This window comes from Chiloscyllium punctatum, chromosome 36 (genome assembly GCF_047496795.1).
Source record: "Chiloscyllium punctatum isolate Juve2018m chromosome 36, sChiPun1.3, whole genome shotgun sequence".
NCBI lineage: Eukaryota > Metazoa > Chordata > Chondrichthyes > Orectolobiformes > Hemiscylliidae > Chiloscyllium > Chiloscyllium punctatum.
In genome coordinates, this window is record NC_092774.1 from 36,995,287 (window position 1) to 37,016,860 (window position 21,574).

Here is a 21,574-nt window from a genome sequence, read left to right on the forward strand (position 1 = left end):
AATTCCCCTCAAAAATTGCCCTCTTTTATGGCCTGAACAAAATATATTGTTCACAGACTATTAATCACTGAGTAGGATGGATGTTGTGAAACTTGGAAGGCTTCAGAAACGATTTGTAAGGATGTTGCGCGGGTTGGAAGGTTTGAGCTTCAAGAATAGTCTGACCATAATTCAGTTACATTTAGTTTAGTGATGGAAAGGGAGAGGTACATGCCACAGGGCAAGAGTTATCGATGGGGAAGGGCAATTATAATGCCACTAGGCAAGACTTAGGGGGCATGGAATGGAATAGCAAAATGTAGGGGATGGGGACAATCGAACTGTGGAGCTGGTTTAAGGAACAAATATTGCGTGTCTTTGATAGGTATGTCCCTATAGAGTGGTGGACAGTGTGGAAGAATGTTGCAGGTTGCAGGAGGACTTGGATAAACTGCAGAATTGGGCTGAGAGGTGGTAAATGGAGTTCAATGCAGATAAATGTGAGGTGATTCACTTTGGGAAGAATCAAACAGGAAGGCAGAATTCCAGATCAATGGAAAGATTCTTGGTACTGTGGATGTGCAGAGGGATCTTTGTGTCCACATTCATAGATTCCTGAAAGTTACCACCCAGGTTGATAGTGCTGTTAAGAAGGCATACGGTGTGTGAGGTTTTATTGATACAGCGATTGAGTTCTGGAGCCGTGATGTCATGCTGCAACTATACAAAATGCTAGTGCAGCCTCACTTGGAATACTGTGTATAGTTCTGGTCACTCCATTACAGGAAAGACGTGGAAGCATCGGAAAAGGTGCAGAGGAGATATACCAGATTTTGTCTGGTCTGGAGCAAGGCCTTATGCAAAAAGGCTGAGAGACTTGGGTCTTCTCATTGGAGAGAAGGCGGCTAAGAGGGGATTTAATAGAGACATACAACATGATTGGAGGATTAGATAGGGTGAACAGTGAGAGTCTTTTTCCTAGGATGATGATGTTGGCTTGTACGAGGAGGCGTACCTGTAAATTCAGGGGTGATAGATTTAAGACAGATGTCAGAGGAAGATTCTTTACGCAGAGTGATAAGGGCCTGGAATGCCCTGCCTGTCAATTGTAGTTAACTCAGCCACATTAGGGACATTTAAACATTCCTTGGATAAGCACATGGATGATGATAGGATAGTGTAGGGGGATGGGCTTAGATTAGTTCATAGGTCGGCGCAACATCGAGGGCCGAAGGGCCTTTTCTGCGCTGTATTGTTCTATGCATGACTTAGTATATGTGGATTGGAAAAGTAGATTCCAAGGCAAGAGCGTAATTGATATGTGGAACTTGTTCAAGGAGCAACTATTGAGTGTCCTTGATAAGTACGTACCTATCAGGCAGGGAGGAAAGGGTCGTGTGAGGGAGCCGTGGTTTAATAAGGAATTGGAATCCCTTGTTAAATGGAAGAGGGCGGCCTTTGTAAAGATGAGGCGTGAAGGTTCAATAGGGGCGATTGACTGTTATAAGGTAGCCCGGAAGGACCTGAAGAGAGAGCTAAGAGCAGTAAGGAGGGGACATGAAAGGTCCTTATTTGGTAGGATTAGGGAAAACCCTAAGGCTTTCTATAGGTATGTTTGGAATAAAAGAATGACTAGGGTAGGAGTCGGTCCAATCAAGGATAGTAATGGGAAGTTGCGTGTGGAGGCTGAAGAGATTGGGGAGGCACTGAATGAATACTTTTCGTCAGTATTCACTCAGGAACAGGACATTGTTGTCGATATGAATACTGAGGCACGAATAAGTAGAATGGATGGCTTTGAGATATGTAGAGAAGAGGTGTTGGAAATTCTGGCAAGGGTGAAAATAGATAAGACCCCTGGGCCTGATGGCATTTATCCTAGGATTCTCTGGGAAGCAAGGGAGGAGATTGCAGAGCCATTGGCCTTGATTTTTGTGTCCTCTTTGTCTACAGGAGTAGTGCCAGAGGACTGGAGGCTAGCAAACATGGTTCCCTTGTTCAAGAAGGGGAGTAGGGATAATCCTAGTAACTATAGGCCAGTGAGTCTCACTTCTGTTGTGGGCAAAGTCTTAGAGAGAATTGTAAGGGATAGGATTTATGCACATCTGGATAAGAATAATGTGATCAAGGATAGTCAGCATGGTTTTGTGAAGGGCAGGTCGTGCCTCACAAACCTTATTGAATTCTTTGAGAAGGTGACTAAGGAGGTAGATGAGGGGAAAGCGGTAGATGTGGTATATATGGATTTTAGTAAGGCGTTTGATAAGGTCCCCTATGGTAGGCTACTGCAGAAAATACAGAGATATGGCATTGAGGGTGAGTTGGAGGTTTGGATTAGGAATTGGCTGGCTGGAAGAAGACAGAGGGTAGTAGTTGATGGCAAAGGTTCATCTTGGAGTGCCGTCACTAGCGGTGTTCCGCAAGGATCTGTTTTGGGACCATTGCTGTTTGTCATTTTTATAAATGACCTGGAGGAAGGGTTAGAAGGTTGGGTGAGCAAGTTTGCGGATGATACGAAAGTCGGAGGAGTTGTAGACAGTGAGGAAGGATGTGGCAGGCTACAGCGGGATATAGAGAAGCTGCAGAGCTGGGCAGAAAGGTGGCAAATGGAGTTCAATGTAGCTAAGTGTGAGGTGATTCACTTTGGTAAGAGTAACAAAAAGATGGGGTACTGGGCTAATGGTTGGATACTTGGTAGTGTGGAAGAACAGAGGGATCTTGGTGTCCATGTACACAGATCTCCTGAAAGTTGCCACCCAGGTAAATAGTGCAGTGAAGAAGGCATATGGCGTACTGGCTTTTATTGGTAGAGGAATTGAGTTCCGGAGTCCTGAGGTCATGCTGCAGTTGTATAAGACTCTGGTGCGGCCGCATCTGGAATATTGTGTGCAGTTTTGGTCGCCATACTATAGGAAGGATGTGGAGGCACTGGAACGGGTGCAGAGGAAGTTTACCAGAATGTTGCCTGGTATGGTAGGAAGATCCTATGAGGAAAGGCTGAGGCACTTGGGGTTGTTTTCATTGGAGAAAAGAAGGTATAGGTGTGACTTGATAGAGGTGTACAAGATGATTAGGGGGATAGATAGGGTTGACAGTGAGAACCTTTTTCCACGTATGGAGTCAGCTATTACAAGGGGGCATAGCTTTAAATTAAGGGGGGGTAGATATAGGACTGATGTTAGGGGTAGGTTCTTCACTCAGCGAGTCGTAAGTTCATGGAATGCCCTGCCAGTAGCAGTAGTGGACTCTCCCTCTTTATGGGTATTTAAGCGGGCATTGGATAGGTATATGGAGGATAGTGGGTTAGTGTAGGTTAGGTGGGCTTTGATCGGCGCAACATCGAGGGCCGAAGGGCCTGTACTGCGCTGTATTCTTCTATGTTCTATGTTCTATATTCTACTCCCCCTGCGATGGCACGTGAACTCGCTGGTGCCTCTGCAGGTGGGAGGAGCAGGTGAATCCCTTTCCACACTGAGAGCAGGTTAACAGCCTCTCCCTGGTGTGAACCAGCTGGTGGGTCCGCAGGCCAGAAGAATCAATGAATCCCTTCCCGCACATGGAGCAGGTGAACGGCCTCTCCCCTGTGTGTACCCGCTGGTGGGTCAGCAGGATGGAAGACTTGATAAATCCCTTCCCACACTGTGAGCAGGTGAACAGCCTCTCCCCGGTGTGTACCCGCTGATGGATCAACAGTCCAGATGACTGAGCAAACCCCTTCCCACACACAGGGCACATGAATGGCTTCTCTCCCGTGTGGACCCGCTGGTGCGTCTGCAGGTTGCCCATCCGACTGAATCCCTTCCCGCACATGGAGCAGGTGAATGGCCTCTCCCCAGTGTGAACACGCTGGTGTCTCACGAGGTGGGATGCTTCAGTGAATCTCTGCCCACACTGAGAGCAGGTGAACGGCCTCTCGCCAGTCTCCACATTTCCACGGTTTTCCCATGGGGGAGGCTTTACTTTGTTGCCCAGGGCTTGAAATTACAAACAGAACGGGTACACAGTTTCTCCCCTCCGTGAGGAGTGAGATTTTGATTCCCCAAGCTGAGGAAATGGTGTGAAGCACTTTTCACAGTCAGCGCACTGAATCTCCCTCACTCAGTTGTCTCAGTATTCTTCCTGCCACACCAGTGTCCTCTAAAAACCCCTCAGCAGACAAAAGCAAACATTTCTTCTTGATTCGAATCCCAATGAATCAAGTGGCTCTGTCAGAAGTCGATGTATCAATTGCTTTCAAATTTCTTTCCATGTGACGTACAGTGAAAAAAAATTACAAAATAAGTGATCACGGTCAGTACTGTTAAATGAACACAACATAGGTGGCAGTTCCTGTAGATTGCTAGATGCCTGCTGATCACATATTATCCAGGACACAGAAACCTGAAAACCCTCATGCAGCCAGATAGGCTTAAGTGTGTATGGAGGAAAACTTCATTTAGTGACAATAACATGGATTAAACTGCCTACAAAGGTGCTGGAAATGGAGCTGAATCAAGGACATGATAATGAAATATCAAGACTGTTTAAGAAAGCCAGTAAAGTTGCTGAATGACTTTCTGCTATCCTAACAAATTTTTAAAATGACAAGAAATAAAGGACGTAACTCCATTACTACATTAGAAGGTGAAGAATAATTTTATATCAATGTGCCAATCCCTCAAATGCTGCTCAGTTCCATGAGAAACTACCCTTTTAATTGCGAACATAGAGTCATGGAAACAGACCTTTTGGTCCACCTTGTCCATGCCAACCAGATATTCCAACCCAGTCTGGTCCCACCTACCAGCACCCGGCCCAAAATGCATTTTAAATGTTGCAATTGTACTCGCCTCCACCACTTTCTCTAGCAGCTCATTCCATACATGTTCCACCCTCTGCGTAAAAAAGGTGCCCCTTAGGTCTCTTTTATATCTTGCCCCTCTCTCCTTAAACCTATGCCCTCTAGTTCTGGACTCCCCCACCCCAGGGAAAAGACTTTGTCCATTTATCCTATCCATGCCACTCATGATTTGATAAACCTCGATAGGGTCACCCCTTAGCCTCCAATGCTCCAGGGAAAACAGCCCCAGCCTATTCAACCTCTCCTTATAGCTCAAATCCACCAACCCTGGCAACATCCTTGTAAATCTTTTCTACCCCTTTCATGTTCCACAACATCTTTCCGATAGGAAGACCAGAATCGCACGCAGCATTCCAACAGTGGCTGCAACATGACCTTGCACATCCTGTACTCAATACTCTGACTAATAAAGGAAAGCATACTAAATGCCTTCTTCACTATCCGATCTACCTGCAACCTGAGTAAAACAAAAATATCACCTCATTGTGCTCCTAAGTGGTCTGCCATTACTTTTAAATTCTGGTCCCTGGTTCTAAAATCCCAAAACAGGAAACCTCTTATCTGAACCCACCCTGTGAACTCCTTTAAATATTTTGTGGGTTTCATTGAGACCAAAGACTGTCTGAGGACAGCCCTGCCAGCCTGAGAACAAGTCTGGTGAACTTTCATCACATTTCTCTATACGAACCAAGACTGCACGTGGTATTCAGGTGCAGTGCAACCAAGCTACAATACAATTGATGCAAGACTCCATTACCTCTCCACTCAAATCCTCTTGTGGTAAATACCAAAATACCATTAGCCTTTCTAATAGATTGATATACCTGCATATTAACCCTCCGTGCCTATCAACAAGGAAACCTTTGATGCCTTTGTATACCTACACTTTTCAGCCTCTTCCAAAGTGGATAATCCCACATCTGCCACATTATAGTCCATGTTTTCAATTGATTTCATTGCTCACCATCACAAGTGTGATTCAGTGCCATTATTGACTAAGCTGACTAACTCAGTGTCAGGGAGCAAAGTAGCAAGAGGGCAAACCCACATGACTTTGCTCTCATAAGTCTACCTGTCACAGAGGCACCCATCCACGTCTGAGATGAGTCAGATAGATTTCAAATAGATGCATCAACTCAAAACAAGGTATCATGATGACTTGATGAGCATCAGCAGCAATACTGGACTGAATTATCATCTAAGATAAAGCTGCTGATTTGATTGTCACCCCATCCACCATCTTCAACATCCACTCTCTCTGCCGTGGATGCTCATTTATAGGAACATTTATTACCCTACAAGATTCAAAGCAGAAATTCACCATGGCACCTCAGCGAAAACCTTCCAAACCCACGAACACTTCCACCTGGAAGGACAAGGGCAGCAGGTGCATAGGAATACCATCACATGCAAGTTCCCCTCCAATCCCCATACCATTCTGACTTAAAAATTTAGCACTGGGTCAAATTCTGTAACTCCCTCAATAATGGCATCGTGGGTCTACAGACAACACGGAAATACCAATACTGTGTTGCGGTCCTTCGAGACAGTCAAAATGCATTCTTGAAGGTAGTTTGAGTTTGCATATGCCTATAGTCAGGACTGTCCAGCAAGACTTCAACAGTCCTGATAGTAACCATAAAATAGAGAGGGGACCCAGCTTGGAAAAATGTTGGTATTGACTGGAAGAAGTCAGCTTGGAGTCTTAACGTGTAGATGCCCTGGTGTGGAGGCCAAGGAGGAGCTTACAAAAGCTGTCTGAAAGTGTGATTTGCAGGAGGCTCTGATGGAGCCTACAGGCACACACAATCAAAATGGAGAAGGAAACAGGTTCAGAACTCAGTTAGATACAACTGCTTAGGATACAACAGCCACTCAGGAGTGAGGAGGAAGAAAGAGTTCATGATTGGAGGCCTGACCCGGACAGAGGAAGAAAGAGGTTCATGACTTTTTTGTTAAAATATTCATTCAAGGGACAAGTGTGTCACTGGCTGGACCATTTATTATCCATCCCTACCTGCCCAGAGGTCATTTAAGAATCAACGACACCATTAGTGGTCTGGAGTCACATGTAGGCCAGGTAAGAATGGCAGATTTCCTTCCCAAAAAGACATTAGCGAACCAGACAGGTTTTTTTAAGCAAAGAATCCTTTTCTAGGGTGCAAACTGTACACATGCCAAACTGAAGGAATACACAAGGAAAATATCTTTGAGAGGGACAAGAGAGCATCTGAGCACCTTTCGATAGTCTGCTCCATCCCTGGAATCACTCTAGTTGCTACAAGTGAAAATTGCTTTCACCCCCCCACTTCCCCTTCTCTCTCCCTCCCAGGGTGAGGAATGGAAAGGGAGACACAATGCTTTGCTCCCAGATGTTGGCCAGGGGGAGGGAATTTCATTAAACTGACAGGACTATTGTGTATTGTGACACAATAGCCCTTATGAAGGTTTATAAACTCACAAGGGGCATTGATAGGATAAATAAGCAAGGTGTTTTCTCCAGGATGGGGATGTTCACACCCCTAACCTATGCCCCTGGTTGATTTAAAAGGGATCTAAAGGGCAACCTTTTCACACAGACAGTGAGCTGCCAGAGGACGCGACCAAGAAAATACATTTAAAAAGGCATCTGGATGGGTATGCGAATATGAAGGGTTTGGAGAGAGATGGGCTAAATGATGACAAATGGAAGTAGACTTCCCAAAAGACATCTTGTCAGCATGGAATGTGTTGGATTGAAAACTCTATTTCCATCCTGTCTATCTCTTTGTCTACTTGATAACATATGCGTTATTTCCATTGATGTAAATAGAGTCATAGAGATGTACAGCATGTAAACAGACCCTTCGGTCTAACCCGTCCATGCCGACCAGATATCCCAACCCAATTTAGTCCCACCTGCCAACATGCAGCCCATATCCCTCCAAACCCTTCCTATTCACACACCCATCCAAATGCCCCTTAAATGTTGCAATTGTACCAGCCTCCACCACTTCCTCTGGCAGCTCATTCCATACACGTACCACTGTGTGTGCAAAAGTTGCCCCCTAGGTCTGTTTTATATCTTTCCCCTCTCACCCTAAACCTATGCCCTCTAGTTCTGGACTCCCCAACCCCAGGGAAAAGACTTTGTCTATTTATCCTATCCATGCCCCTCATAATTTTGTAAACCTCTAAGATTAGATTACTTACAGTGTGGAAACAGGCCCTTCGGCCCAACAAGTCCACACCGCCCCGCCGAAGCGCAACCCACCCCTTACCTAACACTACGGGCAATTTAGCATGGCCAATCCACCTGACCTGCACATCTTTGGACTGTGGGAGGAAACCGGAGCACCCAGAGGAAACCCATGCAGACACGGGGAGAACGTGCAAACTCCACACAGTCAGTCGCCTGAGGCGGGAATTGAACCCGGGTCTCTGGCGCTGTGAGGCAGCAGTGCTAACCACTGTGCCATCGTGCCGCCCACAAAGGTCACCCCTCAGCCTCTGACCCCAGGGAAAACAGCCCAACCCTGTTCAGCCTCTCCCTATAGCTCAAATCCTCCAACCCTGGCAACATCCTTATAAATCTTTTCTGAACCCTGTCAGGTTTCACAACATCTTTCTGATAGGAAGGAGACCAGAATTGCATGCAATATTCTAACAGTGGCCTCACCAATGTACAGCCGCAACATGACCTCCCAACACCTATACTCAATACTCTCACCAATAAAAGAAAGCATACCAAATGCCTTCTTCACTATCCTATCCACCTGCGACTCCACTTTCAAGGAGCGATGAACCTGCACTCCAAGGTCTCTTTGTTCAGCAACACACCCGAGGACCTTACCATTCAGTGTATAAGTCCTACTAAGATTTGCTTTCCCAAAATGCAGCACCTCGCATTTATCTGAATTAAACTCCATCTGCCACTTCTCAGCCTATTGGCCCTCTGGTCAAGATCCTGTTGTAATCTGAGGTAACCCTTTTTGCTATCCACTACACCTCCAATTTTGGTGTCATCTGCAAACTTACTAACTGTACCTCTTATGCTCGCATCCAAATCATTTATGTAAATGATAAAAAGTTGAGGACCCAGCACCAATCCTTGTGGCACTCCACTGGTCAAAGGCCTCTAAGTTTGAAAAACAACCCTCTGTCTTCTACCTTTGAGCCAGGTCTGTATCCAAATGGCTAGTTCTCCCTGTATTCCATGTGATCTAACCTTAGATCCTCCAATGGGGAACCTTATCAAACACCTTACTGAAGTCCATATAGATCACATCTACCGCTCTGCCCTCATCAATCCTCTTTGTTACTTCCTCAAAAAACTCAATCAAGTTTGTGAGACATGATTTCCCACGCACAAAGCAATATTGACTATCCCAAATCAGTCCTTGCCTTTCCAAATACATGTACATCCTGTCCCTCATGATTCCCTCCAACAACTTACCCACCATCGACGTCAGGCTCACTGGTCTATAGTTCCCTGGTTTGTCCTTACAACCCTTCTTAAACACGTTTGCCAACCTCCAGTCTTCCGGCACCTCACCTGTGACTATTGATGATATAAATACCTCAGCAAGAGGCACAGCAATCACTTCTCTCGCTTCCCACAGAGTTCTCGGGTACACCTGATCAGGTCCTGGAGTTTTATCCACCTTTACCCGTTTTGAGCTGGGCACTAATCGTTAGATGTAAGAGAGAGAGAATTCCTCAAGTCGGCCACTATAATAATCCTGGGAGTGTCCTATTTCTGGTGTACTTCCTAATGAAGAGACATTAAGTACGAGCAACTATTTATTTCTAATTTTATTTCATCCTTCTTGTTTTATTCCCTGCTACGATGACACTTTGTGTCTGAATGGTTGACAGGCTGGGAGATTGTGGGTTAGGCCTTGAGTTAGGTTTTATTGTCTCGGAATGTGTAAAAAGGGGGTCAAAGTTTAGCAGAAATCCAGTAGAGCTGAGAACAGACCGACATCTTACTCTGTGGGAAAAGGGAGATTCGAGGACAAAGAAATCAGGACCTGAACTCCGAGCTGACACTAGCCTATCGTGTGATCAATGCTTTGATGAGCAGTGCCAACCCACTGTCTTTACCGGAGCTTCCTATTTGACTACCCCCTCGATATTCAGGATCCAATCCTAGTCATCCTGAAGCCATGTCTCTGTAAGGAGTCTCAGATCATAATTATTCTCTTCAATGTGTGCAGTCAATTCATTCCCTTTTGCTACAGTGCAGCATATTGAGTGCTATACTCACAGATGTTGGACAGAGGAAAGATATTGCAATCTGGATTGAAGCTCAATCTTCATTGAGAGAGAGAGAGGAGGAGGAGCAGCAGCTTCAGACGCTCGTCGCCCAACTTCCGCATTCGGACAAAGGGTGATTCTGATTGGCAGCAGTACCAGCTTCTTCCGGTCCGTCCAGGGCTCCCCATTGGTTCATGAGAAGAAGGTCGCAGTCGTATCAGCGGACAACTTCGAGCATGCTCAGGTTGTTTTGCTGACACCAGCGCACATGCGCTGTGTTCACTGACACCGAGAAGCATGCGCAGTATGCTCTGTGGAGGCGCTCGTGGACCTGACAGATTCTCAGTGGCCAAATGCTAGCAGGAGGGTAAAAAAAAGGCTGGAATCAGACTTTTATTTTTTCCCATTTGTATTTTGTCTGGCTGCTCAACTTTGTATGTCTTTTCTCCAGGGTAGAAAATCCAGGGTCAAAACTAGAGGGTGGGGAAAGACTTAAAAGGAACCTAAGTGGTAACTTTTGCATGTCGAGGGTGGGTGCGTGTGTGGAATAACCGGTCAGAGGAAGTGGTGGAGGCTGGTACAATGACAACATTTAAAAGGCATCTGGATGGTACATGAATAGAAACGGCCGAGAGAGATATGGATCAAACGCTGCCAAATAGATCACTCGGTTAATTTAGGATATCTGGTCGACACGGACCGAAGGGTTTGTTTCAGTGCCCTCCAACTCTTTCTCCATAGTCGGAGTCAATTTCACAAGACTACAAATAGGCAATCCACCCATTAAAGCCTGTCCTCAAATGTGGCCTGACCGTGCATATTTGAATGCAGATTTCAGAAAGATGTCTGCAGCTTTTTAGAAAAATTGAACATGATTTCAGACTTTAATAATGTTTCTGAATAGATCATTTGAGGTATTCTCAATTTCTTGAGTACCCCCATCTCCCAGGGAGAGTCATCACCATCCATTTTCTCTCTCTCTCTCTCAGAAGGACTTGATACAGCTGCAACCTCCCTTTCCAGCTTCTCCAGTCCTGAGCACATCGGTTCCCAATTCTTCACATCAGATACACACTGATGCCATCTGTCCTCCTGCCAACTGCACAGAATGGAGACAGTAATGGTAACTGCTTAATCATTTCTAGTGGTTAAGCAGAGACTGATAGCCAAGTTCGGTGCCCATGAGAATGGCCTTAACCAGGACTTTGGGTTCATGTCACACTACAGGTGACCCCAATAGACTATCCACACTCACACTAAGCACATATACTCTCTTACATTCTCACAGTCACGCAGACCCTCTCTCTCAGTCACACGCATAGGTACACCTCCCCCCACACTTCCCCATGCAAACACCCTCTTTATATTTATATTATATCTTATATTTCATGTGGGATGAAGTAGCATTTACAGAATTTACTTTTGCTGACATTTTATTTTGTTCAAAAAGTGCACAATCTGCAGCAGTTAATGCAGGCAGTCAGTCAATGTAATATTTTACAAATTCATACTTTGGAAATAAAACCAGTCTGACTCAAGGTTTGGGTACGCACAATGCATTGTCTGAGCTGACATGACTTTTTTTGAAAATATATAAAACCTTAGGTTACATCAAGAATGTGACTTAAAAGAAGTTCTGGGTTTTACATATTAATGAACCAAAACCTGCAACCCATTCTAAAAATTGAAAGGCCTAACAGCAATCAAGGTTTGTTCAAAAGATACTTTCAGCTGCATGAAACTATGGTCTTGTGACATAAATTCTATGTGTTATGATCCTGGTCCACAGCTACCCAATGAAGGAGCAGCGCTCCGAAAGCTCGTGCTTCCGAATAAACCTGCAGAACGATAACCTAGTGTTATGTGATTTTTAGCTTTGTCCACCTCAGTCCAACACCAGCTTCTCCACATCATTTCTAGGGAATACAGCTCGCACGTGCCAGTAAACTTTACAATGCCCATAAAACAATGCAGTTACAACATAACACTGATACCTATAAGCTAAACCAACTAGGTTCTAATAACCCAGGAGTAGGATATCAGCTCTTCAAGAACCTCTCAGGCTACTCTGCTGTACTGTCACAAAGTGGCTTCCTTTATACAAAAGGTTTACAAAAACACCATGTTCTTAGTTAGATAGATAACCGTGAACGACAATAATTCGTAAGGAAGAGAAATTAATTGACAGGTCTGTGCGCACTTGATTGATCACTCCTACAGGCCCTGAGCCATTCATCAGGTGGGAAAAACAAATCCAGCCGAGTAAGGAGTCTGCTTGGTGAGATAAGTTTCTATCATAAAGAGGTACCAGACTGAGCTAATTGAAGAGTTCATAAGGTAACTGGGTCTGTAGATCATGAAGGAACAAAAATGGCCTTTGCAGTAATCGGTACTTCTTGTCAGATGTGGGAGTTTAAAGAGAGTTTAAGGATTACTGCGGATTATATCTGCCATAAATGCTGTTGGATGTGAATCTTATCAAATCGAATGGATCAGTTGGAGAGACAGTTAGAAGCAATGAGGAATTTGCAACAGCAACAATATGTGATGGGTGGCAGTTATAGGAAGGGGGGAAAGTCTCAGATACAGTCACATAGATGGGTTAACTCCAGGAAGAGTAAGAGAGGTAGGCCCTTAGTGCAGGAGTCTTTTGTGGATACACCCATTTCAAACAGGTATGCTGTTTTGGAAAATGTAGGGGGTGATGGATTCTCAGGGGAACGTAGTATGAACAGCCAAGTTTCTGGTATTGAGACTGGCTCTAATGCAACGAGGGGTACGTCAGCTTCTAAGAGATCAATTGTATTAGGGGATTCTGTAGTCCAAGGTACAGACAGACATTTCTGTGGCCAGCAGTGAAAAAGCAGAATGGTGTGTTGTTTCCCTGGTGCCAGGATCAAGGATGTTTCAGAGAGGGTGCAGAATGTTCTCACTGGGGAGAGGGGCCAGCAACAGGTCATTGTCCACATTGGAACCAACGATATAGGAAGGGAAAAGGTTGAGATTCTGAAGTGAGATTACAGAGAGTTAGGCAGAAATTTAAAAAGGAGGTCCTCCAGGGTAGTAATATCTGGATTACTCCCAGTGCTACGAGCTAGTGAGGGCAGAAATAGGAGGATAGAGCAGATGAAGGCATGGCTGAGGAGCTGGTGTATGGGAGAAGGATTCATATTTTTGGATCATTGGAATCTCTTTTGGGGTAGAAGTGACCTGTACAAGAAGGACGGATTGCACCTAAATTGGAAGGGGACACTAATATACTGGCAGGGAAATTTGCTAGAACTGCTTGGGAGGATTTAAACTAGTAAGGTGGGGGGGTGGGACCCAGGGAGATAGTGAGGAAAGAGATTGATCTGAGACTGGTACAGTTGAGAACAGAAGCAAGTCAAACAGTCAGGGCAGACAGGGACAAGGTAGGACTAATAAATTAAACTGCATTTATTTCAATGCAAGGGGCCTAACAGGGAAGGCAGATGAACTCAGGGCATGGTTAGGAACATGGGACTGGGATATCATAGCAATTACGCAAACATGGCTCAGGGATGTGCAGGACTGGCAGCTTAATGTTCCAGGATACAAATGCTACAGGAAGGATAGAAAGGGAGGCGATAGAGATGGGGGAGTGGCATTTTTGATAAGGGATATCATTACAGCTGTGCAGAGGGAGGATATTCCTAGAAATACATCCAGGGAAGTTACTTGGGTGGAACTGAGAAATAAGAGAGGGATGCTCACATTACTGGGATTGTATTATAGACCCCCCCCCCCAATAGTCAGAGGGAATTTGAGAAACAAACTTGTAAGGAGATCTCAGTTATCTGTAAGAATAATAGGGTAGTTATGGTAGGGGATTTTAACTTTCCAAACATCGATTGGGACTACCATAGTGTTAAAGGTTTAGATGGAAAGGAATTTGTCAAGCGTGTACAAGACAATTTTCTGATTCAGTATGTGGATGTACCTACTAGAGAAGATGGAAAACTTGACCTACTCTTGGGAATTAAGGTAGGGCAGGTGACTGAGGGGTCAGTGGGGGGAGCATTTTGGGGCCAGCGACCATAATTCTATTTGTTTTAAAATAGTGATGGAAAAGGATAGACCAGATCTAAAAGTTGAAGTTCGTAATTGGAGAAAGGCCAATTTTGACGGTATTAGGCAAGAACTTTCTAAAGCTGATTGGAGGCAGATGTTCGCAGGTAAAGGGACGGCTGGAAAATGGAAAGCCTTCAGAAATGAGATAACGAGAATCCAGAGAAAGTATATTCCTGTCAGGGTGAAAGAAAAGGCTGGGAATGCTGGATGACTAAAGAAATTGAGGGTTTGGTTAAGAAAAAGAAGGAAGCATATGTCAGGTATAGACAGGATAGATAGAGTGAATCCATAGAAGAGTGTAAAGGAAGTAGGAGTGTACTTAAGAGGGAAATCAGGAGGGCAAAAAGGGGACATGAGGTAGCTTTGGAAAATAGAATTAAGGAGAATCCAAAGGGTTTTTACAAATATGTTAAGGACAAAAGGGTAACGAGGGAGAGAATAGGGCCCATCAAAGATCAGCAAGGCAGCCTTTGTGTGGAGACACAGAAAATGGGGGAGATACTAAATGAATATTTTGCATCAGCATTTACTGTGGAAAAGAATATGGAAGATATAGGCTGTAGGAAAATAGATGGTGACATCTTGCAAAGATTACAGAGGAGGAAGTGCTGGATGTCTTGAAACGGGTAAAGGTGGATAAATCCCCAGGACATGATCAGGTGTATCCAATGACTCTGTGGGAAACTAGAGAAGTGATTGCTGCACCTCTTGCTGAGGTATTTGTATCATCGATAGTCACAGGTGAGGTGACGGAAGACTAGAGGTTGGCAAATGTGGTGCTACTGTTTAAGAAGGGCAGTAAAGACAAGCCAGGGAACTATAGACCGGTGAGCCTGACCTCGGTGGTGGGCAAGTTGTTGGAGGGAATCCTGAGGGATAGGGTGTACATGTATTTGGAAAGGCGAGGACTGATTATGGATAGTCAACATGCCTTTGTGCATGGGAAATCATGTCTCACAACTTTGATTGAGTTTTTTGAAGATGTAACAAAGAAGATTGATGAGGGCAGAGCAGTAGATGTGATCTATATGGACTTCAGTAAGACGTTCGACAAGGTTCCCCATGGGAGACTGATTAGATCTCATGGAATACAGGGAGCACTAGCCATTTGGATACAGACCTGGCTCAATGGTAGAAGACAGAGGGTAGTACTGGAGGGTTGTTTTTCAGACTGGAGGTCTGTGACCAGTGGAGTACCACAAGGATCGGTGCTGGGTCCTCTACTTTCTGTCATTTACATAAATGATTTGGATGTGAGCCTAAGAGGTACAGTTAGTAAGTTTGCAGGTGATACCAAAATTGGAGGTGTAGTGGACAGTGAAGAGGGTTACCTCAGATTACAAGAGGATCTTGACCAGATGGGTCAATGGGCTGAGAAGTGGTAGATGGAGTTTAATTCCAATAAATGCGAGGCGCTGCACTTTGGTAAAGCAAGGAGGACTTATACACTTAATGGTAAGGTCCTAGGGAGTGTTGCTGAACAAAAAGACCTTGGAGTGCAGGTTCATAGCTCCTTGAAGGTGGAGTCGCAGGTAGATAGGATAGTGAAGGCGGCGTTTGGTATGCTTTCCTTTAGTGGTCAGAGTATTGAGTACAGGAGTTGGGAGGTCATGTTGCCGCTGTACAGGACATTGGTGAGGCCACTGTTGAAATATTTTCTGCAGTTCTGGTCTCCTTCCTATTGAAAAGATGTGAAACTTGAAAGGGTTCAGAAAAAATTTACAACGATGTTGCCAAGGCTGGAGGATTTGAGCTATAGGCAGAGGATGAACACGCTGGGACTATTTTCCCTGGAGCGTCGGAGGCTGAGGGGTGACCCTATAGAAGTTTACAAAATTATAAGGGGCATGGATAGGGTAAATAGGCAAAGTCTTTTCCCGGCGGTCGGGGAGTCCAGAACTAGAGGGCATAGGTTTAGGGTGAGAGGGGAAAGATATAAAAGAGACCTAAGGGGCAACCTTTTCACGCAGAGGGTGGTACGTGTATGGAATGAGCTGCCAGAGGAAGTGGTGGATGCTGGTACAATTGCAACATTTAAGAGGCATTTGGATCGGTATATGAATAGGAAGGGTTTGGAGGGATATGGGCCGGGTGCTGGCAGGTGGGACGAGATTGGGTTGGGATATCTGGTTGGCATGGACAGGTTGGACCGAAGGGTCTGTTTCCATGCTGTACATCTCTATGACTCTCTGTAACCTTGCACAGCTGACATGTCAGATACAATTATAGAGTCATAGAGATTTACAGCATGGAAACAGAAAATGGCTTCTTGGAAGGAGGGCAAACCTTTGACCATAAAATGGCTTCCTGACAGATTTTGTCAGAATCTCTTCAATGTTAGGTTAACAATTATTCTAAGCTCGGAGCAGACTCCTGCCTTTTATCTGAATCATTCTGTACCTGAAGCTGAGGTGTTACCTTAAGGTTGCATTTAAATTGAATCAATGGACTTGAATTAAACATGCTTTCTTTTCAGGGTTGTGATTCAAATTCAAATAAGATGTACAATCTGATTAATTAACATTAACAGTGGGGCAGTCTGTAAGGTCTGCAAGAACAGCAAGTTAGTTAAAGCTTCATCAATATTACTTTTTACAGAGTTTACAGAGTTTGCATTTCATAACCAGTAATGGCTACTCAATCATCATAAAGTCTCAAAAACGCAATTAAGTTCAATCCATAACAAGTAAGCACAAAAAGTTAATTTTCCGTTGGATTCGGCAGTCCCTGTACTAAAAGGCTCTCTGTCTCTCTCTCTTGTACTTTTGAACTCTCGAGTTAGGGACTTGTAACAGAAACGATGTTTTTCCCTCTGACTGTCTAGCTTGCAAAGGGTAATAAGAATTATAAATGATAGGCCCTGACTATCACTTACAAGGTTTCGTTTCAAGGTCAGAATCAAACACTGTCATTAATTTCACAAGGCCACAGCCATGAATATCATCAGTCGGTGTCTTGTTTACACAGATTCACTGATGTTAACTGCCTTGGACTCCTCCACCGCCAGACCATAGCAACACGACGGTTGGAGGAAGAACGCTTCATCTTCCGCCTAGGAACCCTCCAACCACAAGGGATGAACTCAGATTTCTCCAGTTTCCTCATTTCCCCTCCCCCCACCTTGTCTCAGTCAAATCCCTCGAACTCAGCACCGCCTTCCTAACCTGCAATCTTCTTCCTGACCTCTCTGCCCCCACCCCCACTCTGGCCTATCACCCTCACCTTGACCTCCTTCCACCTATCGCATTTCCAACACCCCTCCCCCAAGTCCCTCCTCCCTACCTTTCCTCATTCCTGAAGAAGGGCTTTTGCCCAAAACGTCGATTCTCCTGCTCCTTGGATGCTGCCTGACCTGCTGCGCTTTTCCAGCAACACATTTTCAGCTCTGATCTCCAGCGTCTGCAGTCCTCACTTTCTCCTCGTTTATAAGATCATGACAGGCATGGATAGGTCAAACAGATAAAGGTCTTATCCCTGTGGCGGGGGAGTCCAGTACAAGAGGGCATTATTTTCGGATGAGCGGGGAAAAGATTTAAAAGGGACCTAAGGGGGCAATCTTTTCACATATAGGTTGGTGTGTGTACTGAATGAGCTGCCAGAGGAGGCCGGTAGAATTACAACATTTAATAGGCATCTGGATAGGTATATGAATAGGAAGGTTTAGAGGGATATGATGAGCAAAGTGCTGACAAATACGACTAGATTAATACTGAAGGGTGTTTTTGTGCTCTACAACTCAATGGTTCTATTTCCATGAGTCAAAACCAATTTCACAAGACTAGGAATTCACCCTGAACAGCCTGTCCTCAACTGTAGCCTAACTAAGTATATTTCAATTCAAGTTTCAGAAAGATGTCCACAGCTTTTCTTTAACAAAATTGATGTGTTTTCAGACTTTCATGATATGTCTGAATACTATTATTTCAGCTATTCTTAATTTTAAAGATTAGCCATTTCTTGTGCACCCTCATCTACCAAGTAGAGTTATTAGATTAGATTCCCTACAGCATGGAAACAGGCCCTTAGGCCTAACAGGTCCACACTGACCCTCCGAAGAGTAATCCACCCAGACTCATTTCCCCCTGACTAATGCACCATAGTGTTCTATGGGCAATTTAGCATGGCCAATTCACCTGGCCTACACATCTTTGGACTGTGGGAGGAAACCAGAGCACCCGGAGGAAACCCACACAGACACGGGAAGAATGTGCAAACTCCACCCAGAAAGTCACCCAAGGCTGGAATCGAACCTGGGCCCCTGATACTGTGAGGCAGCAGTGCTAACCACTCAGCCACCGTGCTGCTAGCTATTTTCTGTCTCTCTCTTCTTAGAAGAGCCATCAAAGAGGGCTTAAGGCATAAGAAAGGACAGGATTGGGGTAAGGGGAGAACAGGCAGAGAATGCACAGGGAGGCAGAGGGTGAGGGGAGAGAGAGAGAAAAAAAAATGGACATGGGGACAGACAGTGGGGGGGAAGAAGAGAAAGACTAGTGGGGACAGAGGGTGGGGGATAATGGGAGCAGAGGGGAGGAGGGAGAGAGAATGGGGGGATAGAGGAATGGAAGTGGAACAGTGGGTGGGGGCAGAGACAGCACAAGTCCCATCTTTCCCAGGACCAGTGTCAGTGTCCCACTTACTGGAACCCACTCTTCCCATAGCAGACTTGGGGCAATCATTTCTCAATTTACATGTCACTAAAACGGTAGAATCACATAAACTTTGCAGGCCATTCAGCCCATCGAATCCACACTGACCTTCAGAGTAGCATTGCAAGACCCACCAGCTTACCCTACCGCCCTGCAATTCCCCATGGCTAAGCCATCCTAACTTGCACACCCTTGGACACTTTAGCAGGGCCGATCCACCCAAAACTGCAAATCTTTGGACTGTGGGAGGAAACCGGAGCACCAGGAGTAACCCAAACAGATACAACTGAGACATCTGTCCACATATACAGTCACCAGAGATTGGAATCAATGGGGGGACTTTGGCGCTGTGAGGCAGCAGTGCTAACCACTGAGTCACTGTGCTGCGCAGAGCTTTGAGGTTGTTTTGTTTTTGTATCTTCTAACTTCTCATACACCCTCAGCAGAAGCTGTCTCCTCCTGACATTGTTGCGTCACACCCGCTGCAACCTCCCTTTCCCATTTCTCCAGCCCTGAGCACATTGGTTCTCGAATCCTGGTGTCAGACAGACACAAATGCCATCTACTCTCGCCCTACTGACCCTGTCCACTGACTTAATCAGAATGCTCTGTCTGGAGGGGAATGACCATCTCCCAGAATAAAGTATCCAGCTAACTTCCCCATTTGCCCCCCAACATATCTTCAGCCTGGGTTCCAGCTCCATCTCTCTGAGCCAAACATCCTCCAGCAACGTGTTTGCCCTGGATCACAGCGTCCAAAGCCTCCCACCTTCTGCAAATTCAAAGATAAATCCACCCTGCCCTCTCCAATGTGTGTTGTGTAACTGCTTCATCATTTCTAGTGGCCAAGCAGGGGCTGATAGCCAAGTTCATAACCCATGAGAATGGCCTCAACAGGGATCTTGGGTTCATGTCACACTAATGTGACCCCACAACATTACACATGCCCTCTCATGCTTATGCAGACCCTCTCCCATACACACTCAAACACAAATGCACACATTCACAGGCTGAGATTCCATCACACACACCTTACCAAGCATGCACATTCGCAAACACACAGTCTCTTGCACATACTCATACATAAGTCTATGGGGTGAATTTGCATTTGCAAATACATTCTATTTTGCTCAAAAAGCGCACAATCTGCAGGCAGTCAATCCATTTAGAAATTGCTGCTTAGGAAATAGAACCAGTCTGATTCTTGATTGAGATACAGACAGACTCAAACCTCACACCTTTCATGCATTGTCTGAGCCGAGATGTCACCTCTTTTTAATAAAACCTTAAGTTATTTCGATAATGTGACTAAAAGTAAATTCTGGGATTTACATATTAATGAACAAAAACCTGCAAGCCATTTTAAAGGAAGAGAGGCTTTACAAGGCTGCTGTCAGAGTTGAAGGGTTTGAGCTACAGGGAGAGGCTCTGAGTGAGTGAGTGCATCCGAGGTTTTGGTGGAAAATGGGAATTCATTGCACTGTGGGATGAAGCCCTACCCTATTCAGTCATTTCTGCTGCTGAATGAAACCAAGCCTCAATATTAGGAGTAGAAGATTTAGGACAGAGATGAGGTGGAACTGCTTTTCCTTGAGAGTAGTGAATCCATGGAATTCTCTGCCGAAGGAAGCAGTAGAGGCAGCTTCATTAAGCATATTCAGGACACAGTTGGATGGGGTTTTGCAATGGTAGTGGAATTAGGGGTAGATGGGATAATGCAGGGAGGAGGAGCTGAGATGATGGATGGATCAGCCATGATCTTAATGAATGGCAGAGCAGGCAGGACGGGCCAAATGGCCTACTCCTACTTCTGTAACCGCAAAACTATAACCCTGTATTTCTCATGGCTAACCCACCTAACTTGCACATCCCTTGACATTATGGGCAATTTAGCATTGCTCACCGGCCTTTGGATTGGCAATGTAGTGATGTGGAAAATGGACGTCAGAGAATGATAGAAAGAGACAAAGAGAGTAAATATACCAGCAATCAAAACTGAATTCTAAACAAAAATTGAAACTAAAAACGGTGTCTGAATGTGTGCTGCATTGTAACAAAAGTGAATGAATTGACTGTACAGATTGAAGCGAATAATTATATCTGAGACTCCTTACAGAGACATGGCTTCAGGATGACTAGGATTGGATCCTGAATATTGAGGGTGTCGTCAAATGGGAAGCTCAGTAAAGGTGAAGGGTTGACACTTCTAATCAAAGCACTGATCACAGGGTAGTCTGGTGTCAGCTCGGATTTCAGATCCCTCTGATCTCTCTGTTCTCAGAGTATGATATCTGTCTGTTCTCAGCTCTGCTGAAGCTTTGACCTCCCTTTTTCACCTTCCAGAACAATAAAGCATTCAGTCAATCAAGCCCCAACCCACAACCTCCCAGCCTGTCAACCATCCCAGACACAGCGTAGTCATAGTAGGGAATCAAGTAAGAAAAATGAAATCAAATTTGAACTCAATAGGTGCTCATGTTTAATGTTTTTTCATTAGGAAGTAAACCAGAAATGGGGATCTCCCAGGATTCTTATACTGCCCTATTTGAGAATTCTCTCTCCCTTACATCTAACTATTAGTACCCAGCTATGATTTACAACAATACTTGCACCAACAGACGTAAGGCATCTGTTCTCAAATAGACAGATTTTGAGAATGGAAATAGACATTTTTTTCTCTTTCGTGCATACATCCCACCCGCCCTCCCTCCCCCCCCCCACCTCCCTCCCCTCCCCCCCTCCCCTCCCCCCCACCCCCCCCCCCCCCCCACACACACAC

The 21,574-nt window shown here is 45.0% G+C and overlaps 2 long non-coding RNA genes across 3 annotated transcripts in view; one reads left to right on the forward strand and one right to left on the reverse strand.

The window, feature by feature from the left end:
- Positions 1-10,177, reverse strand: part of LOC140460408 (uncharacterized) — a 180,089-nt gene extending 169,912 nt beyond the window's left edge. For both annotated transcript variants that reach the window (XR_011954074.1, XR_011954073.1), the window contains exon 1: positions 10,068-10,177. This is a non-coding gene — a long non-coding RNA (uncharacterized lncRNA). The remainder of the gene's footprint in view (positions 1-10,067) is intronic.
- The window catches only part of LOC140460404 (uncharacterized), a 36,300-nt gene extending 17,687 nt beyond the window's left edge, over positions 1-18,613 (forward strand). The window contains exon 3 of the long non-coding RNA XR_011954068.1: positions 17,117-18,613. This is a non-coding gene — a long non-coding RNA (uncharacterized lncRNA). The remainder of the gene's footprint in view (positions 1-17,116) is intronic.
- Positions 18,614-21,574: the final 2,961 nt, after the last annotated feature.